Here is a 21,663-nt window from a genome sequence, read left to right as displayed (position 1 = left end):
AGATATAAATCGAAGTTTATTACTTGCATGCAGATGTCCAAATGTTCTAACATATTTGACAGACTATCTTCTCTCTATTAAATAGCTCCTGGATCTTTGGTAAAAAATAATTAGCCAAATATGAATGCATCTATGTCTGGACTCTATTATTTGCCTTTAATTGATGCAAACATTCTTTTATCAATACTGGCTTTCTTTGTCCAAAATAAATCTTATATGGGCATGATGTTATATTAACTAAAATTGGTAAATCATCCATTTTTCTTTTCAGTTTGATTGGGTTTTGACTCATTTATTACAAAGCTCTGCTGTGAGGTTGCATATACAATTAGGACTATAATATTCTCTTGATGAATTTATCTTTTTATCAATAGAGCCTTCTTCATTTCTGATAAATATTCTTGGTCTGAAGTCTACTCTGAAATATATATCTGCTCAAGCTGGCATGGTTTTAACATTTACAAGGTATATCTTTCTTCATTCTTTTATTTATATCTTTATGTTTAACTTATATTTCTTTTAACCAACATATAGTTGAGTTGTTTCTTTTAAACCATTGGGCAACTTATGTTCTTAAATTGGTAAGTTTAGATCATTTCATTTAATATATATATATTTTTACTTATTAGATAACATAGCTACCATGATCATGTTTTTTGTATTTTTATCTTTTTTTTCCTTTTTTTCCTGCTTTTAGATTGAATAATTTTCTTATAATTCTATTTCTACACTAATAGCTCATTATTTATACCTTTTTATTTTTAAATGTGGAATTATTACCTTAGAATTTACAATATATACTTTAATTAATCATAGTCAAATTTTCAGCATATTTGCTACTTCATAGACAGTATAAGAAACTTAACACTGTATAGCTCTAATTTCTCTATTTATGCTATTTTTCATTTATTATTTTTATTTTTGCTATAAAATCATAACATTCTGCTACTTTTTTTTGCTCTGGGCAGTCAATTGTATTAAATGATTTAAGATTTAAAAAAAGCTATTTTATATTTACCTTTATTTTAACAATTCTCCAGAGGCTCTTCATACCTTTGTGTAAACCCCAGTTCCTGTTTGGTGCCAGTTTATGCTTAAAGAACTTCCTTTTGGAACACCTGCATGGCTCAATTGTTAAATGTATACCTTAGTTTAGATTTTCTCTTTTAGTTTTCCACTGTCTTCTGAGTTAGATGTCTTTCTGTTCACTTCTCCAGTTCACTGGTGTTCACACGTACGTTGGAGAGATGCAGGGTTTCATGTCCTTGCCCCAGTGACCTAAAGCCTTAACTTTTTAGGGGAGATGATCCAGGCGGGTCTTTATTCTGACCCTACTGCAGTGACTATATACTCTTCAGGCCTGGACCACTGGGGGAGGTTGTCTCAGGTGTCTCACTTTGCCCCCATTTGTATTAGTTGATTATTAGTGCATCACAGGTAACCTAAAGTTTAGGTTAAAGGAACACACATAATATTTCTCAGATTCTGTGGGTAAGGAACACAAGGATGGCAGGCTGGGCCTGTGCTTCCACACCTCTCAGAGCATGCAGTCAAGATTTCCATTGGGGCTGCATTTTTATCTGAAGACTCAGCTAGTCTAGATCTACTTCTGAGTTCACCTGCAAAAATTGTGGGCAGGTTTCAGTCAGATGGACCATTGAGCTTAGGAGTTGTTTCCTGCTGGCAATTGTCAGTAGCTCCTCTCAGTCATTTCCAATGTGAGTTTTTCCAGCTTGTTTTTTAGCATATGAGAAGGGATCCAGAAAGAGGGGGTGCCACCCAGCAAGACAGAAGTAGTAGTTCTTTATAACCTAATCTTAGAGCAAAACCTGTCTTAGCCTGCTAGGGCTACTGTGACAACAGAGCCTGGGTGGCTTAAACTGCAGCAACTTGTTTTCTCATAGTTATAGAGGCTGGTGGTCCAAGATCTGGATTCCAGCATGGTTGGGTTCTGGTGAGAGCTCTATTCCTGGCTTACAAACAGTTCTCTTCTCACTGTATCCTCACATGGGAGCAAGAGTGGGGTGAGAGAGGATGAGATTAAGGGTTTTAATCCCATTATATGGGCTCCATTTTATGATCTCATCAAATCCTAATACCTTCCAAAAAGCCTTGAGATAGAACCCATTAAGATTTAAGTCTTGGGACCCCTGGGTGGCTCAGTTGGTTTCAGCTCAGGTCATGATCCCAGGGTCCTGGAATCGAGTCCCACATCGGGCTCCTTGCTCGTCGGGGAGCCTGCTTCCCCCTCTATCTCTGCCTGCCTCTCTGCCTACTTGTGTGTGCTCTCTCTCTCTCTCTCTCTCACTCTCTCTAACAAATAAATAAATACAATCTTAAAAGATTTAAGTCTTTAATAAATCAACTTTTGGGAGACATAAAACTTCAATCTAGAACAACATCTCATCAATTTATCTGTATTTAATTATTGGAAGCAGATCACTAGATCAGACCATTAAAAAAAAAAAAAAAAGAAAAAGGAGATTACATAAGAGAATGGCTATCAGGAGGTGGGGATCACTTGGACCCATTTCAGAAACAGCCTGCCAATAGTCAACTTTCCATCCTTGCAATGACTTACTACTCTTTTTGTTTGTTTGTTTGTTTGTTTGTTTGAGAGAGTGAGATCACAGGGTATGTGGGGGCGGAGAGGTTGAGAGAAAGAGTGAGATAATCTTATGCAGGTTCCAATACCAGAGCCAAAATCAGGAGTCAGATGCTTAAATGACTGAACCACTCAGAGCCCCCTAATTCCTTACTTTGTTAAGTACAAAATGCATCACTCCCTCCTGAAGACCCCATAATCTCATTATTTAAATCAAGTCCACATTTTGAAGTTTGTTCATGGAAAAGATCCCACAAAAGGGAGCAAACTTGCCTTGCATCTGTTGCTATCAAGATTACCGTATTTTCATACAAGACTACATGTGGCTTTTAGCAATTTACTAAAAATTTTACGTAAGTTGTTACCTGCTTATAGGTATTATCCATGTCTTCTTTCCATGCTTTTCTAGAGGTGAGTCAGGACTTGCATTTCATTGCAGTTGGGAGGAACATATCTTTTTTTGAGATTTTAGAGCATTAATTGCTTTATACCTCAACCCTCTAATAGGTTAGAAGATCATGGAGTTGTATGTCATCCTTCTATTTTTTATGTAATTTTGATAGAAAAGACACCTTTTCCAATTGTCTATAACTTTGGTAGAAGCCACAATTTCTGGAAGCCATTTTTGGACCTGATGATCCAGAATTAAAAAAAAAAAAAAAATCAAAGTATACAACAGGTTTATCTTCCTATTTATTGTTTTGACTTTAGTATTAAAAGGATATTCCTTAATGACCTGAGATAGTTTCCCCAACCTGCTCCCACAAGATTAAACGTTATACTAGCACATGCCTCAAATATGAAGACACATGGAATTGTCCTGATTCTTCATTACCCAAGAAAGTTGATGCACTCCGCAGACTTTCTTAATAGACATCTTTGATTGAAACATAGTTCTATTATGGAAATAAGAATATTAACACATAAGTGTCAAACTAGTTAAAATATTTCTTTTTTTTACTATTCCTGGAAGGGTTGTGAATATATCCGGAATACATTTTTAAAATTTCAATTTATGTCTTACTTTATTGAGTGCCTTTTAAAATTATAGGTTGACCTAATTTCTTGAAGAAAGGCTAAACTGATAAGAACATATTATGTCTAAGGGTTTAGAACTGTAATAACAGCAACAACTTAAAGACTCAATAAGGTATAATTTAAACCTGATGGTGATGAATGAAACGTTTTAACAAAATATACAAAATATACAATATGATATGGTAAAATACAATTTATAAAGAAAAATCAATGTCCACTAAATAAATAAATTCATTATAGGGAAGAGTCTAAAAAAAAAATCTCTGAGTGGAATTGGTAAATTTTGTAAACACCGTGAACGCTTAATCCCTGATCTTGAAAGAGAAACTTATTATCTTATAAAGATGTCCCTTGACAAGTAATTAGCAAAAGGAACAAAATACAAAGAATCTTTAAAAGGTGGCTAAGATGAATACTATTCAGAATAGACAGAACTTTTTCATAACTGGATTTCCACACTCTCCTACTAACATTTTATTTGAGAGGAATATCTTAGGTCATTACGTTTTAAAAACATTAAAAATAATTTACAAGAGGAATGCTCTGCTATAAAAATATTTTACTTTTCTTTCAGAAACACCTTAAATGCTAAAACTAATGGAGAAAATTAATTTTAAGACATTCAAGAAATAGTTAGAAGCTGCCACTCTATTATGGAGTGATTTTTAAAATGTTTTTTATAAATATATGAGTGGAAATAGACACCAGGATACTGAGTATTGTGATAGATATGTTAGGATAGTTTAGAAAAGAGGTGACTTATGGTTAAAATTCTTATACATTTAAAGGTAATTATAGGTGTGGATATATTAGATTCAGGCATACAATAAGCCTTTGGAAGTAATATTTGTACTCTCTTCTCAATTTATTCTAAATAAAATATTCTAGAAAGCAGAATAATACATCTTTAAAAGGAATTGAATTGTAATGATGCAAGTTTTAAAGTATAAAATACCTTATCAATGTACTAAGCCTTCATCATTCATAAATATAAGTTTTGTCCAAATTTAAGAGCTCTGTCTCAGATAGATCTGGTACATATGTACTCCAACAATAGATTTCACTTATTGCAACTTTGAATTTCGATATATTGACTCAATAGGTTGAGAACACATGTTTACATCTCCTTAACTATTCTTTAGAGCTCAGAGGGCAGCATTTGAGCCCAAAATTTCCTTAGGGACAAACAAACAAAGATAGCAATAATAACAACACTTGGGAAGGCATCCTATCTTCCAACCATCGCTACAGACTCTATTTCCCTATCTTCTTGAATAGTCTTATCTCCACCATCCATAACCTTTAGGAAAGTTTATTATGGTTTTCTTGATATACCAATGATTTTATTCAAGAATAATGTTCTTGTTATGTAAATGATATTTTGAATGTAAATTTCTGGAAAAAATGACATATTTTTATTTAGTTATTGTTATTTTCTTTTTTTTAAGATTTTATTTATTTATTTGACAGACAGAGATCACAAGTAGGCAGAGACGCAGGCAGAGAGAGGAGGCAGCGGGCTCCATGCTGAGCAGAGAGCCTAATGTGAGGCTCGATCACAGAATCCTGGGATCATGACCTGAGCTGAAGGCAGAGGCTTTAACTCACTGAGCCACCCAGGCGCCCTAGCTTTTGTTATTTTCATTGATAGTCCTTAATTTCAGCACCCTGAATAATCCATATTGTCAATAATAATATTTTCTGGGAATTATAATGGGCATATCAGCATTAATAAAGTATGATGAGTTCTTTATTTGGGGAGATAATTGAAAATAATGTTAGTGTAGTTCTGAATTGTGAAACCATCATCTAATAATATAACTGAAAGAAAATGTTGTTGTCTCTGTAAGATAGTGCATACTGAGCAAATCTGCAGCTTTGGAAATTAAAGCAAAGGAGAAGCACTAAATACAAATCCTTACCTGGCATAGAAATCGTGTCGGGTATCAGTAGGTAAGCCCACTGTGCTCAGATTTGTCTTGTAGGTAGGCTTACTCATAAGCTAGTTGATATATGAAAAATGGTTATATAAAAATTACTGAATGGGGAAAGTAAATGTATATATCTTTGATCAACAAAGATAAATAAACATCAAAGTGATGCTTAGTAGCCATAAACTGTGCCCATAAATGCAAACCATTTTGAGTTCAGATAAATTTAGTTTCTCAAAACAAATTTATCTCTGTCTTGCTGCATAAATATGTATAAACTTGCACTTCATATTTGAAAATGAAGTAGCTATACAATAGTCTTTTTCACAAAATGAATATTGGGAAAAATTTGTTTTGCTTTTATGTTTATATTTATTTTAGTAAGCTTTGTCCACCCATAAGAAGTCATAAGGTATATTTTTGGGTCAGAGTGGAAGAAAATGTAAATGAATGGTTAAATATTTAAACAAAATCATAATCTAATTATGCTATATAGGGACTAATACAAATAGCTTTCTAAGATATTAGAATCTTATCCGCTTAGCAGCTTCTATTGTAAAAACATGGGATCTGGTAACAAGAGGGCTTGGTTTGAATCCTGGCTGCACTAATTTATGGCAGAGTGTCTGAATTTGGATAATTTTATGATTCAATAAGCCTGTACATCATTATGAGCTGAATCGTTCTCCCTTCCCTGCACCAAAATTCATATGTTGAAGTCCTAAACCCCAGAATGTATCTGTATTGTCAGATGGATTCTTGAAGGAGATGAGTAAGTTAAAATGAGGTCACTGGGGTGGCCCTAACCAGAAATGTGGGTACAAATACATCCAGAGTGAGACCATGTAAGGATGCAGAGGAAGGGCAGCAGCTACGGCTAAGATTAGGGACCTCAGAAGGAACCAGTGCTGCTGACACATGATCTCAGACTTGCAGCCCCAGAGCTGTGACGTTTTCTATTGTTTAGGCCACCCAGTATGTGGCCTTTTGTTAGGATAGTCCCAGCATTCAATGGCCCAGGCATCCTCTGAGAAATGGGGAAAGCAAAAATCTCAGTTTCAGGGTTGGACTGTGACTAAGCAAGTTGCCGCTCTCACTCATACTTTATTGATACCCCTCACGTTCTATAGTTTTGGTTCTCATACTTATCACCCTAGTGTGACAATGTGTGTCTCCAGTGGCCACGCCACCCATAGGGGGTAAACCAACATGGCACATGGCTCCATCGTTTACAGCAGTTTATAATTGTTTGGAAACTGTATCTAGAGTACTTGCAATTGTATCATGATCATTCAGCTTCAGATATATAAAATCAACATCTGTACTATAATCTATACAATTCAGAAATAATAAGGTTAAAAAATCCTCTCTGTACAGAATAATATTAATAATGCTTAATTTGGCTAGTACAAAACAAGATAAAAATAAAAGCTTGAATAATAACAACTAACAAGATTAAAAGTGAGACAGCTTTTATTATACTGGGGAGAGAGAAATTATGGTATTAGAAATTTTTAAATTAGGGGTGCCTGGGTGGCTCAGTTATTAAGCATCTACCTTTAGCTCATGTCATGAGCCCAGGGTTCTGGGATGGAGCCCTGCTCTGGGATCCCTGCTGCAGGAAGCCTGCTTCTCCCTTTCACACTCCCCCTGCCTGTATTTTCTCTCTCACTCTGTTTCTGTCAAATAAATAAATAAAATCTCAAAAAAAAAAAAAAAGAAAGAAAAGAAAAGAAAAAAGAAAGATATTGCTAAATTAAAAATTCATCAAAAAATTCTAAAACAATCATTTGTTGACTAAAAATAAGATGTGTGGCACCTAAACTAAAGGAATAAGGAGTGTTTTGAGAATTAGAATACAATTTAAGAAGTCACCAATAAAGAAGATACGTCAAGATAAGGAAAAAAAAAAAGATAAAACCATAAATTTAAAAACCAGGAGATAGGGTGAGAGAAATACATTCAAATATATCATCAATGACAACCAGCATAAATTTACTGTCTCAATATCACACTTAGGTTGACCTATTCCACTCCCAAGATGATAATTTTGGTTCCCAAGATAATTCTGTCTTTCATATTTAAGACTATTAGACTGTCTGTCTCCCTTTCTCTCTCTCTTTCTCATCTATCATCTCTCTACCATTTATCATCTATCACAACCACACAATTACTGAAAGAAGAGAGTTTAAAATATTTTTGTAATTCTTTCGTTTTCAGATTGCTTTCCACACACATTGTCCTTTGACAGGACTGCATTTTAAAAGTATCTGGAGTAATTCCACTCTGTAAGATTTTGCTAGCAAACGGAAACACTTTTAGTTCTTTTTTTTTTTTTTAATTTTTAGAGTTTTATTTTAAAATATATTTTTATATTTATGAAAGCTATTTCCAAATCTAGGGGAAAAGGTATACTTAAAAATATTAGATTCTATCACTGCTCACTACTATTCCTTTCTTCTTTGTGCAATTATTCAAAAATATTTTGCTTTATTCTTCCATTTTTAAATATAAGTACATATATATGTATTCATATATATTTTCTTTACTTTTTACATAAACAGTAATATAGTCTACACATTTTTATTCAATTTGCTTGATTTCTTGGAAAATAGTTTAAAGAGTATACAGAAAAAAAACTGTATGACTTTGTTTTTTTAGAACTGTATAATAGTCTGCTGTGTGGGTTTATTCAACAAATGTTTTGATGGACGTTTTAGTAGTTTCTGATTTCATCTATTACAAATAGTGCTATAGTAATTAGAAAATATTATAAAAGAAACATATTCATTTGTACAACTTTTAGTAGCTTTAAATTTTATTTTATCTCCTTTAAAACATACTACCAGCTACACTTGTTTGTTTTATTTAGTGGTTATCTTATAGTCTATAACATGAATCTTATTTAGTGATTATCTTATAGTCTATAACATGAATCTAATTCCAAGTAATATTATGCTGCCCACATATGAATTGGTTCTGCTACTCTCCTTAGTGTAGATTCAGATTTTTGTCTGCTAGATTTGCCTGTCCTGGAGGGCTTCTTCTTCTTCTTCTTCTTCTTTTTTTTAAGATTTTATTTATTTATTTGATAGAGAGAGATCACAAGTAGGCAGAAAGGCAGGCAGGGAGGGAGGGGGAAGCAGGCTCCCTGCTAAGCAGAGAGCCCCATGCGGGACTTGATCCCAGGACCTCGAGATCATGACCTGAGCCCAACCCACTGAGCCACCCAGGTGCTCCCTGAAGGGCTTCTTTTAATGTTTCTTTTCATGCATGTTTGCTGATAGTGGAGTTTTTAGCTTCTGTGCTGTTAAAATAGTCCATATTTTTCTGTTTCTTTTTGTTTTTTTTTGAAAGATATTTGGTTGCATTGAATTATAATTTTGTTTTTCCTTTTTTAACTTTGTTAAAGATTTTATTTCCCTATATTTTTGGTTCACATTGTTTCTGATGAGAAATCTGTTTCTCTATACATAATGTCTTCCACTTCCCACCACCTCACTGCTTCTAAGATACTCTTTTTGAATATTTTTTTCTTCTTGAATAATTTAAAAAATATTGAGTATGATGTCCCTGGATGTAGTTTCTTTTATGTTTCTTTTGTTTGGGTCTCGTTAAGGTTCCAGACATGTGGTATTCATAGTTTTTAACATTTAAAAAAACAGGCAATGTCCTTCAAGTATTTCTCATGCCCAAATCTTCTTTTTTAGGGACTCCCAATTACAACTCTTCTGCTGCCTGAAGTTGTCCCATGATTCATTGATGTGATGTAATCATATTCACACTTCTTTTGTTCTGCAACCTATTTTTCATCTTGGCCATTACATGTTTCTTCAATCTCTAAAGATTCAATTTTTTTTTTATATCATGTATCTATTTAACATGCTCAATCTTCATTTTCTTAAAAAAGCATGCAGAATAATGTTATGATAATACTTTAAAGCCATTTTGTATTAATTTTCATTTCTGTCTTTCTGTATCTGCTTTTACTTACCATTTTTTTTTCTCCTCTTTGTAGGTCATGTTTTATGCCACTGTTGAGTGACTTTACTTTTTGATCAGTTGCCAAATCTCATGAATTTCACCCTGTTGGAAGATTGATAGCCAGGACTTCTCCAGTCTAGGACTAATTTTACAGCAATGATGAAACAATACACTTGTATCTAATCTGTTTCTGCTTGACCTACAAGACTTTCCATGGTGATGAGGGACTATCAACACTTTCTGTGTGAGCTCTCAGATTTGTTTCCTCTCCCCACGTTAGGTGGATCTTTCCTCACCTCACGAACTGGTCACAAGCATGCTTAAGACTCCCTGGGGACCTTCTGGGACTCTGAAGCTTTGTCACTACAGCACTCTCTCTTGTCGTCTCTCAGCCTGGCCTCTCTAGCTGTCTTGGCTCTCCTGGACTCCCACTCTATCTTTTCAGTTCAGAGAGACTCAGTCTCTATTGATGGCCCATTGCTGGCCTATATCTTGGAATTTCTCTCCCAAAAGTTAGTTGGGAATATCATACAGCCCACTTTGTTGCTCTTATCCCAAGGATAATGTCCAGAGTTGCCTAATGTCCAGGGCCTCAATACAAGTTTTCTCTGTGTTTTCAGTTAGTTTCAGTGGGAGATCTTTTTTTTTTTTTTTTCTTAATTGGACAATGAATGGACTTTGACAGTATTGTTTTATTTCCTTTCAGACTTTGAAGTTATTATTCTTTTCCCAGAGTGGCTGCACCGGTTTGCATTTTCAGAAAGAGTCTACGAGGGTTCCCCTTTTTCTACATCTTTGCAGATATCTTTTGTTTCCTGTGCTGTTAATTTCAGACATTCTGACAGGTTTGAGGTGATATTTCATCATAGTTTTGATTTTTATTTCCCTGATGATGGGTGATGTTGAGCATTTTTTCATATGTCTGTTAGCCATTTGGATGTCTCTTCATGTCTTCTGCTCATTTTTTTTTCTTTTACCTGGATTAGTTGTTTTTTGGGGTATTGAGTTTTATAAGATCTCTTTGTTTGTTTGTTTCAAGTTTTTATTTAAATTCTAGCTAGTTAACATATAGTTTAATATTGGTTTCAGGAGTAGAATTTAGTGATTCATTACTGCATTTAATACCCAGTGCTCATCCCAACAAGTGCCCTCCCTAAAACTCATTACTCATTTAGCCCATCCCCCATTTGCCTCCCTCCAGCAACCCTATTTGTTCCCTACAGTTATAAGTCTTATGGGTTGCTTTCCTCTTTTTTTTTTTCTTTTTCTCCTTACCCTATTGTCATCTGCTAAAGTTTTATAAGTTCTTTTTATATTTTGGATGAGAACCCTTTATCAGCTATGTCATTTGAAAATATCTTCTTCTGTTCCTGAGGTTGTCTTTTAGTTTTATTGATTGTTTCCTTCACTGTGAAGAAGATTTATCTTGATGAAGTCCCAATTGTTCATTTTTGCTTTTGCTTTCCTTGCCTCCAGCAATGTGTCTGGTAAGAAGTTGGTATGGCTAAGGTTAAAGAGGTTGCTGCCTATGTTCTTCTCTAGGATTTTAATGTTTTCCTGTCTCACATTTAGGTCTTTCATCCATTTTGAATTTATTTTTGTGTATGATGTTAGGAGGCAGTCCAGTTTCATTGTCTTGCATATGGCTGTCCAATTTTCCCAACAGCGTTTCTTAAAAAACATTGTCTTTTTTTCATTGTATATTCAATCTTGTTTGTTGAAGATTAGTTGGTCATATAATTGTAAGTCCATTTCTGGGTTGTCTATTCTGTTCCATTGATCTATGTGTCTGGATTTATTTATTTATAACAGTACTATACTGTCCTGATGACTACAACTTTATAATATAACTAGAAGTTCAGAATTGTGATGCCTCCAGCTTCAGTTTTCTTTTACAAGATGGCTATTTGGGGGATGCCTGGGTGGCTCAGTTGGTTAAGCAGCTGCCTTCAGCTCAGGTCATGATCCCAGCGTCCTGGGATTGAGTCCCACATTGGGCTCCTTGCTCTGCAGGGAGCCTGCTTCTCCCTCTGACTCTGCCTGCCACTCTGTCTGCCTGTGCTCACTCTCGCTCACTCTCTCTCTCTCTGACAAATAAATAAATAATTAAAATCTTTAAAAAAAAAAAAAAGATGGCTATGGCTATTTGGGGGTCTTTTGTGGTTCCATATACATTTTAGGATTTGTTTGTCCATCTTTTGGAAAAATACTATGGATATTTTGATATCCCTATCAAAATTGCATTAAATGTGTAGGTTGCTTTGAGTAGTATAGACATTTTAACATTTGTTTTTCCAGTCCATGAGCATGAAATGTTTTTCCATTTCTTTGTGTCATCTTTAATTTCTTTCATTAACTTTTTTCTTTTTTCTAATTTTATTTAAATTCAATTAGTTAACATAGCATTCAATTAATTTAAATAACATTTATTTAAATTAAATTAGTGTATCATTAGTTTAAGATGTAAAGTTCAGTGATTCATCAGTTACATGTAACACCCAGTGTTCATTACATCATGTGCCCTCCTTAATGCCTTCACCCAGTTACCCCATCCCCCCACCCACCCATCAGTTTGTTTCCTGTAGTTAAGAGTCTCTTATGGTTTGTCTCCCTCTCTGGGTTTATATAATTCTTTATTATATATATAATAAAATTATATAATTTTAATAAAATATTTTAAAATAAAAATATATAATTTATTTTAAAATATTATATATATTATATAAGTTACATATATTTTATATATATATATCTCCATCCCCTATGATCCTCTGTTTTGTTTCTTAAATTCCTTATATGAGTGAAACCATATGATAATTGTCTTTCTCTGATTGACTTATTTCACTTAGCATAATACCCTTCAGTTCCATTCACATGCTGTAAATGGTTAGATTTCATCCTTTAAGATGCCATTGTAGATTTATATACCACATCTTCTTTATTCATTCATCGAAGGGCATCTGGGCTCTTTCCATATGGACAACAGACATAAGAAAAAATACTCAACATCACTCAACAACTGGGAAATACAGATCACAGATCAAAATCATGAGATACACGCACCAGTCAGAACAGCTAAAATGAATGTGAGGAAACAACAAACGTTGGTAAGGCTGCAGAGAAAGAGCAGCCCTCTTACACTGCTGGTGGGCATGAAAGTGTTATATCTACTTTGGAAAACAGTATAGAAGTTCCTCAAAGAGTTGAAGGGGGAAAAAAAAAAAAAAAACACCTATCCTATGACCAGCAATTGCACTACTAAGTATTTACCCAAAGGATGCAAACACAGTGATCTGAAGGGGCACCTGCATCCCAGTGTTTATAGCAGCAATGTCCTCAATAACCAAATTCTAGAAAGAGCCCAGATATCTTCATTCTTATTATTGTTACTCTGATTTTTTTTTCTCTTTGCTTTCTTAGTGTTTGCTTTATTGTTCTGAGTTAACTGCACCATAATTATTTATATTTCACTATTCTTATTTCAAAGACAACATTAGCTTTTGCTTATTATACTTGTATAATTTTACTTTTTTGCTCTTATATTTAGCATTTAAGATCTTCTATTTAATTTTTTTTGGCTTATTGAGATAGATATGCAGGTAAGCAAGGTTTTAATAAACTTTATTTTCAGAACAATTTTGTATTTATAGAATATTTGCAAAGAAAATAAAAAATGTCCTATAGCTTGCACCCAATTGCCCCTGTTATTAACAACTTACATTACTGTGGTATACTTGTAAAATTAAACAATATGTAATTAATACATTAGTAACTACAGTCCATATTTTATTCAGATTTCCTTAGTTTTTCCCAGTGTCATTTTTTTTTTCCTGTTTTAAGATAACATATTACATTTGGTCAATGGGTCTCCTTAGGCAACTCTGGCTCTGACGGTTTCTCAGACTTCATTTCTTTTTATAACCTTGACACTTTCGACCAATATTAGTTAGGCTTTTTCAGAATGATTCTCAGTTGGGATTTATGAGATGAATTATCATTATTATTATTATTATGTGTTTTTGAAAGAAAGATCACAGAGGTAAAGTGTTATGTTTATTCCATCATATCAAGAGTATAAATTATCAACACAATTTACCACTGTTGATGTTGGCATCAATCACCTGGTTCAGGTAGTGTTTGTTGTGTTTTTCCAAGTAAACATCCTCCTTTTCCATATGCACAGCTCATATTTAAGGAGTGGGGAGTTATGGTTCACCTCCTGAGAGTAAAGTATCTCTACATAAATTATTCAGAATTATTCTGTAATGGAGATTTTTGGCTTTTCCCCATTTTTTGGTCTGTTTATTCAATTATTTATTTATATCTGCATGGACTCATGATTTTTTCATATTTTTATTAATAATCCATTGGTACTTTATGATACTACTCAGATTGTTTTAGCTTTAACCATTGGGTACTTCTTCATACTGCATTTATAACATACTCCATTTCCACATATTCCATTATATTCAAAATACTCCATTATATTCTCTGTGTGTGTGCCATTATATTCTGTGTGTGTGTGTGTGTGTATGTGCATGAGAATCACTTCCTTACTTTCTGGGATTGCAAGATCTTCGAGGCTCATTCTGCATATTTCTTGTTTAGCCTCTAGAATCCTCCATTTTCCCAAAGAGACCTACTTTTATTTACTGGAGAATGATAATAGATACCCTGATATAGTTGCTAGATGAGCATATATTGAGGTTTCATTTTTTTTTTCTAGGCCCTCTCATATGACAAGCAAGGAAATCTATGTGTGTATACTAACCTGTGTATGTATGTATAGCTACAAATATTTCTGCATGTAGTCATCTGTGCCTATATTTAGCTAAATATGAATCCATACTAACGTCTCCAGCTCTGATTCATTGCAACATGGACCACTCTAGGCTTCTCATCTTTCTTGTCTAGAAACTTCCAACCCAACAATAAGAAACCTTGTTCCACCAGGCACCAGCTTTTTATTTAGCTGTTAAATGCCAAGATGCACCTGCTAGAGTGTAAAAATTATTAATTCATACATTTGAATTGTAACATAGTTACAATTCAATGTAACTATGGTGCTTATGTAGTTTCTTTTGCCTTACCCTAAAGATTCCATTTATTTTCAAATTTGTGAGGGGTATTTTTGATTTGTTTTTTTTTTTTTCAGTTTTCTTCAATGACAGTATGCTTCTCATGGTGATCCTACTTGAACATTCTGCTTCATATTTTTTATAAAAATAATACACATTATGCAGAATATTTTTCTTTTTTATATATCTGTCAATATTTCATATTCTTCATAATTGTTTAAAAACACCTACTTAAAATTCTATGTTATGGATGCACTTTTATATATATAATATTTTCTGTGTAATTTTAATTATTTGATATATATGTAGTTTTATTTTATTAAAAATCTTGCAATAATATCCATATATATATGAATATATATATATGTAATTATTTCTATCTGGAAGAACCATTCTTAGAAGTGGAGTTACTAGATAAAATTTACATGTAATAAATATGATAGTATTACCTTGTTTCCTAAAGGGAATTATATTAATTTACACTAATCTGTATGAATGAGATTGCCAATATCCATACAATCTTCCTGAATTCAGTGTAAGAACTTTCTCAACGTTTTGGCCAAACTGATAAGTATATTCCCACTATTAAATTTGTATCTATTTAATTATTGACCAATATGTTAATGTTGTTGAATATCTAGTTTTCATATATATTTTTAAATTATCTTTTAAATTATTGTTTGATAAAGTTTTTTTTTTTTTATTAAATGGAAATAGGCCTACAACTGTGGAAAATATTTTCTCCACTATGTTCTAGTTTTGGATATAATTTTTAATATTTTTGGTCATGAAGGAGTCTTAAAATTATGTAATATACTCATTAACTTTTTCTTAAGTCTTAGGCTCTATATCATTTTGGTTAGTCTCCAAAATATTTAAATATTTTGCTCTTTTTTAAGTAATGTTAACATTTTAGTTTTATTCCCATGCCATTTTAGTAACCTTAGAATGACCATACACAGTTTTAATAATCATTTATAATTTTCCAACTTTTCTATATTGAACATATATTAATATCAAATCCATATAAATAAAACATTATTCGAAGAATAGAAGTCAAAAAATTGAATACAGGCAAGTTTCTATAGTCCTTTTCTTTCCCTTAACTTTTAATTGTGTATATTATTTTTGATAGAGTACTATTTTTTTGAGAATTCTGTGTTTTAAATTTTCTTGTGACCTCCAATAGGGAGAAACTATCACATTTAATTTGACTTGTTGACTGTTTTAAGGTTAAATATTGAAATACACCCCCTAGCAAGTAGAACTTTTGCGAAGTTTTATTTACTTTTTAACTTTGGGCCAGAGGTTCTACCATTCCACAGTGTTTATGTTTCACTGATGAAAGAAAACATATGCAGCATTTGATGCTAATTTAAAGTTGACCTCTAGAAACATAGTCTGAGTTGGTAATAATTCATTTAATGGATTGCCCAGTTAATCAGACAAAATTAATTTATAGTCTCTGGTGCAGAAAGAAATTCAGAGTGATAGAAGAAGCCAGTCTCCTTTTATAATCGTGCACTTTCATTGCACTGCAGTAACTTACAATCAATAGGTAGTCACATCTGATTAACATCCCGGATTTAGAGAGTGCCCTGCTATCTCAATCTCCACAAATGAGAAACTTACACAGACTTGGCAAGTGTGAGAAATGAGCCTGAATTAACCAAAGTACATCAGGTGAAACAAAATTCTCCATTGAACAAATAGGTATTTTATAACATTGAGACATTTTACTCCATGTCCCAGGATATTCAAGTGAATATAGAGAATAATTTACTCTCCCACTTTACTCACCCCCCCAACACTAGTACTAGTTGTAATTCCTTTTTTTTAAAGATTTTATTTATAGTTATAACTCCTAATGTGCAGGTAGAGGGTCTTTTGTAATCCAGCCCCTCAGGTGCTGGGTCTTCTCCAATGTGCTTGCCTCCTCCCTGCATTAGCTGCTCATTCCAATGGCTAAACCATAGGACTTTATCATCGCCTATGCAAGTCCTTTAGAATATCACTTCAAAAATGTCACTCTCCTCATTCTTACTTCTTTCTCTTCATACTTCCTTACGCACTACAACTCCAATGAAAGATTAGCCCCAAATAGCTTCCAATGCATTAACCCTGCATTTGTAACCCCACCTCCTTAATTCTGCAGCTATTTCTTGAATTTAAATTCAATCATCAATACTTACACCCCTTTCTGTGCCTACAGTCAAGACTATCTTTAGCCCTCCGTGGGGCAATACAAACTGTGGTTAAATTCATATGCATAATAATCCCATTCCCCACACCCTGACAGCTGTTGTGACTATAAACAATGGGTACCTAGGCCAGAAGAAATCTTTTTAAATTCACAATCACCATACTGAATTAAGTCATTATTTCTGCCCAACAATTGTGCTATATTGCCCTATTCTACCTCCTCAACATTTCACTTCTTTTTTTTTTTTAAAGATTTTTTTATTTATTTGACAGAGAGAAATCACAAGTAGTCGGAGAGACAGGCAGAGAGAGAGAGAGGAAGCAGGCTCCCTGCTGAGCAGAGAGCCCGATGCTGGACTCGATTCCAGGACCCTGAGATCATGACCTGAGCCGAAGGCAGCGGCTTAACCCACTGAGCCACCCAGGCGCCCTAACATTTCACTTCTTACCTGTTTTCCTTTAGTTTACAACACTGCTTTCCCCTGTCCCTGCTTCTCAGTTGATAACCTAAACTTCACTGAGAAAATTGATACCTGGTACCTTCCTGAATATATGCTCATATACTCTAGCTTCTCTCTTATTATTATGGTTGTTGTTAATATGTTTCTGGTTGGAGCATGCCTTGTTGCAGTTAAGACTGTATCCTCAGCTTTTTTGCTTTGCTACATGTTTTCCCATTCATTCTATTCTAAGCCCCACACCCAGAGGGAACTGCTAACAAGGAAATCAGATAGTGTTACTACATCACATTATTGATGACTGGATACAGAAGAAATTTTAGTTTATTCATCAATAATCCATTTTCTTTGGAAACCTATCTTCCTCATTATTGGTGACCCTGTAATGATCCATTTCAATGGGTCACTACTGTGGATACAACTGCATCTTATCCACTAGATCTTTTTTACTTCTGAAATAAAAATAAACGTCAAATTATCTATTTTTCACAACATTCTTTATATATACAAACACACACACACACACAATTTTTTAATTTATTTTTTACTTGTTTATTTCTCTTTTCCTGTCCTATACAACCATGGAGATTCTAAAAGTCTGACTTCATCTTTTCCTCTGTCCTAAGATTTTTGCTGATATACTTGCAGTATGCTGACAAAACCTCCATCCTGTGGATCTGACTGATTCTATTGAGTCTTCTTGGAGAATTTCACCTTAAAGCTTTCATTTGTGCTGCTGTAAATTTATGATGATGATATCATCTGGGCCAACTTGTCAAACCTTTACAAGTCAGTTCTCTCCCTCATTGTCCATAGTAGCTACTTTGCATATCATCTTTATTCCTCAAATTCAAATGTTCTCTCTTTACTCTTAAATTATGTTAATTTCTCTCCTGTGAAAACAGAATATTTAGGTGAAAGCTCCAAAGCTGCAAGTTCATTTTTAAGTACCGTCTTCTGCCCATTACAGATAAAAGTGTCTCTTATATAAGGCTAATCCTTTGTTTTACTCTTGGATCTACTTCCGTCCTAATTTTGACAGAGTCATACCCTTGTGGCACCATACTTTTGGTACTAACTCATTCTCCTTGTACTGGCATTTCTTTCTTTCTTTCTTTCTTTCTTTCTCTCTCTCTCTCTTTCTTTCTTTCTTAATAAAATATTTTATTTTAATTTATTTGACAGAGAGAGACACAGCGAGAGAGGGAACACAAACGGGGGAGTGGGAGTCCAATGCCGGGCTCCATCCCAGGACCTGGCATCATGACCTGAGCCAAAGGCAGACTCTTGACAGCTGAGGCCCCCAGGCGCCCCTTATGTTGGTATTTCTCAGCTTCCCTTCACTACCACATCCTCAGCTTGTCCCACCAACATAAGTGGTCCCTCTACTCTCTGCCACATCCACGCTTCTCTTTTTTTTTTTTTTTTTTTAAGATTTTATTTATTTATTTGACAGAGAGAGATCACAAGTAGACAGAGAGGCAGGCAGAGAGAGAGAGAGAGGGAAGCAAGCAGGCTTCCAGCTGAGCAGAGACCCCCGATGCAGGGCTTGATCCCAGGACCCTGAGATCATGATCAGAGCAGAAAGCAGGGGCTTAACCCACTGAGCCACACAGACGCCCCACTCTTCTCTTCTTGTTGGCTTTCTTCTTAGAGCAGTTTCACCCATGTCCCTACCTTCAGTTCCCATCTTTACATAATACCTCTGCAATACCTGTCATTAGCCACTTTCTCCACAGAGCCTCTGATCTACATACAACTGTTTCCATACTTGAATGAGTCATATCCACCTCAAACGGTCTAAAACTTAATTCTTCTCTCTCAAATTGACCTTTCTGGGGCACCTGGGTGCTTGGTTAGTTAAGCATCTACCTTCAGCTCAGGTCATGATCTGAGAGTCCTGGCATTCAGTCCCATATCAGGATCCCTGCTCAGCGGGAAGTCTGCTCCTTCCTCTCCCTCTGCTCCTCCTCCAACTTGTGCTCTCTCTTGCTCACTCCCTTTCTCAAACAAATAAAATATTAAAAAAAATAAATAAAATTGACTCTTCTGTTTCCTATTGTAATGAAAGTCATTGTTATCTATCAATTTGCTCAAATTAGCACTGGAGGTATTATGTTTAACACTTCTCTTGGTTTTCACATTCAAACCACATGTTGCAGTTTCTATATCTAAAATGCTCATATCCATCCTCTTTATTCACTCCACACTAGCCCTGCCTCAGAACAGAGAACACCATCTCTTACTTAAATTTCTTCACCTCACTCAACACCCAGCTCCTGGCCTCCAGTCTTTCCCTCATTCTCTTCCTGGTTCACAATGCCTCCAGAGTGATCTATTTTTAATTAAAATATGAAAAGGTTACTTTTAAAACACAGTCATGACCTCCTTAAATTTCAACCCAAATCAAAACTTGTTGATATGGTTCACAACGGTCTACATGCCCTGCTTCTTTTTATTTCAGACTTTGCTCACCCTTGCATCCTCTCTGTGCTATCCCCAGATAAAACAAGCTCTTGGTGTGATTCTCTGGTATGTCAGGTTGTCATTTGTTTTTGGAATTTATTATCCACTTTATATCTGCCTAGAATACTCCTACCCATTCTCTCCCTACTTCTCAGTGATCCCTGCTCATGGATGGACATGTTTACCTAGGTGATATTCAAGCGTATGTGCATTAGACTCTCCCATTCTGTGCCCCTCTAGCACTCAACATCCCCCTTGACCCATTTATCATTTTGTTTCGTTTGAAGAGTTGTGTTTAACTGACAATGTTGCAATCTCCATGAGAGCAAGAGCAATGCTTCTTTCCTGTATCGTGTTTATCTTTACACAGGGACAAAGAGGAGACACTCAATAATTATTTGTAGGATGAATAAACTGATTTTTTTCTCAGCTAGGATGTATAAAATATATTAATCTAAAGAAGATATTTTCACCGTACTTAAACACCTAAGTAGCTTTCATGAGAAAATAAATTTATTCTATGGTTTTACATGCAGAATCAGGATTAGAAAGCAAAGGTTATAGAAAATTTCACTTGGATACACTGAAGTACTTTCTAATGGTCAGAAGTGACTAGAAATGAGATGTCTTAGCTTATGGGAGAGTAGCCTCCAAATCAGAGACTGGGCTATGACAACAGAGAAATAATGTGAGACAATTCACTTTTATAGTCAGCTTTGTCAGCATTTCACAGTACTGTGCTGGATTGCAAATGGCTTGGAGGCATTGAAAATGGTGAAGGAGCACTTATATAATGGTATTCCAAATCTGTATTTGGTTTTGGCAAAGACAACAGTGTGATCTTAATCTGTACATACAGAGAAACAGTGCAGGTACCCTTTGATGGCTTACATTAATATCAGAGCTCCCCTCTATGACAACATTTGTCAGAATGGGAGCAGTCATGTGATTGAGTTCATTGTAAGACCTCTCCAAGACATTCATAGCTGAATTGACTTCCATGCTCTGGAGATTAACTTTGAGAAAGGTGTTTTAACTTTGCTGAGACAATGGAGAATATAAATTCAGAGGCAAGGTAAGCTTCACCTGTTGCTACCAGTGCAGTCACATGAGGACCCAGGCTGAGAGCCCCACTCCACGCTTATGGGTTTAATGCTCTGTGGTAATTGTCTTGAAATTCTTAATGATTTTATTTTCGAATTTGTGTTTTGTATCTTAAATATGGTATGAAATTGGAGCATGAAGGTAGAGACTAAGAACTTCAGTTCATGTGTAGTACCAACTATCGTTGACTCCCTGTCGAGGCTTCTTACCTGCTTCCCCCTTCCAGTTTCTTTTCCATGACCATTCCTGCCCTCCTTCTAGAGTAATGACCAGAAAGTTTGGGGGGCATGAGGGATGGACACATTATGCTGTTACCTTCTGGCTTGCAATAGGGATCTGCTCTCCAGGAATGGTTGGGGTCATAGGTAAAATCGATGGCATCTCTGGGCAGGATGAAACAGTGGACAAACTATCCTAGACTGATAGGGTCATGGTACAGTTGATGGCAACTTTACTATGTCCTCCCACCAGCCCACAATCTAAGTATAGATAGCATCAGGCAGAGAGGTTATGATGCCTTCAGGTCACCTGTCCACCATGTGTGGGGACAATAGGCTGCTAGCACAGGAGTGTTAATTTCTCTCCGCACCGCTGGAGTCCTGGATTTTCATTTTGCACTGGGCTCACAAATTATGTAGTTAGAACTCTCTAGAAGCCAAGCATATTACAGAAGCGTATTCATTTAAAAAATAGTTTCTAAGTCAATGCGTGTAGGTTAATGACATGCATAAGTTTGATTATATACACAAATGCTATAGATATGCATGTGTGTTTGGATTTAAAGAAACATATTTTTA

Source organism: Mustela nigripes, chromosome 4 (genome assembly GCF_022355385.1).
Source record: "Mustela nigripes isolate SB6536 chromosome 4, MUSNIG.SB6536, whole genome shotgun sequence".
Lineage (NCBI taxonomy): Eukaryota > Metazoa > Chordata > Mammalia > Carnivora > Mustelidae > Mustela > Mustela nigripes.
Note: the sequence above shows the minus strand (reverse complement) of the source record.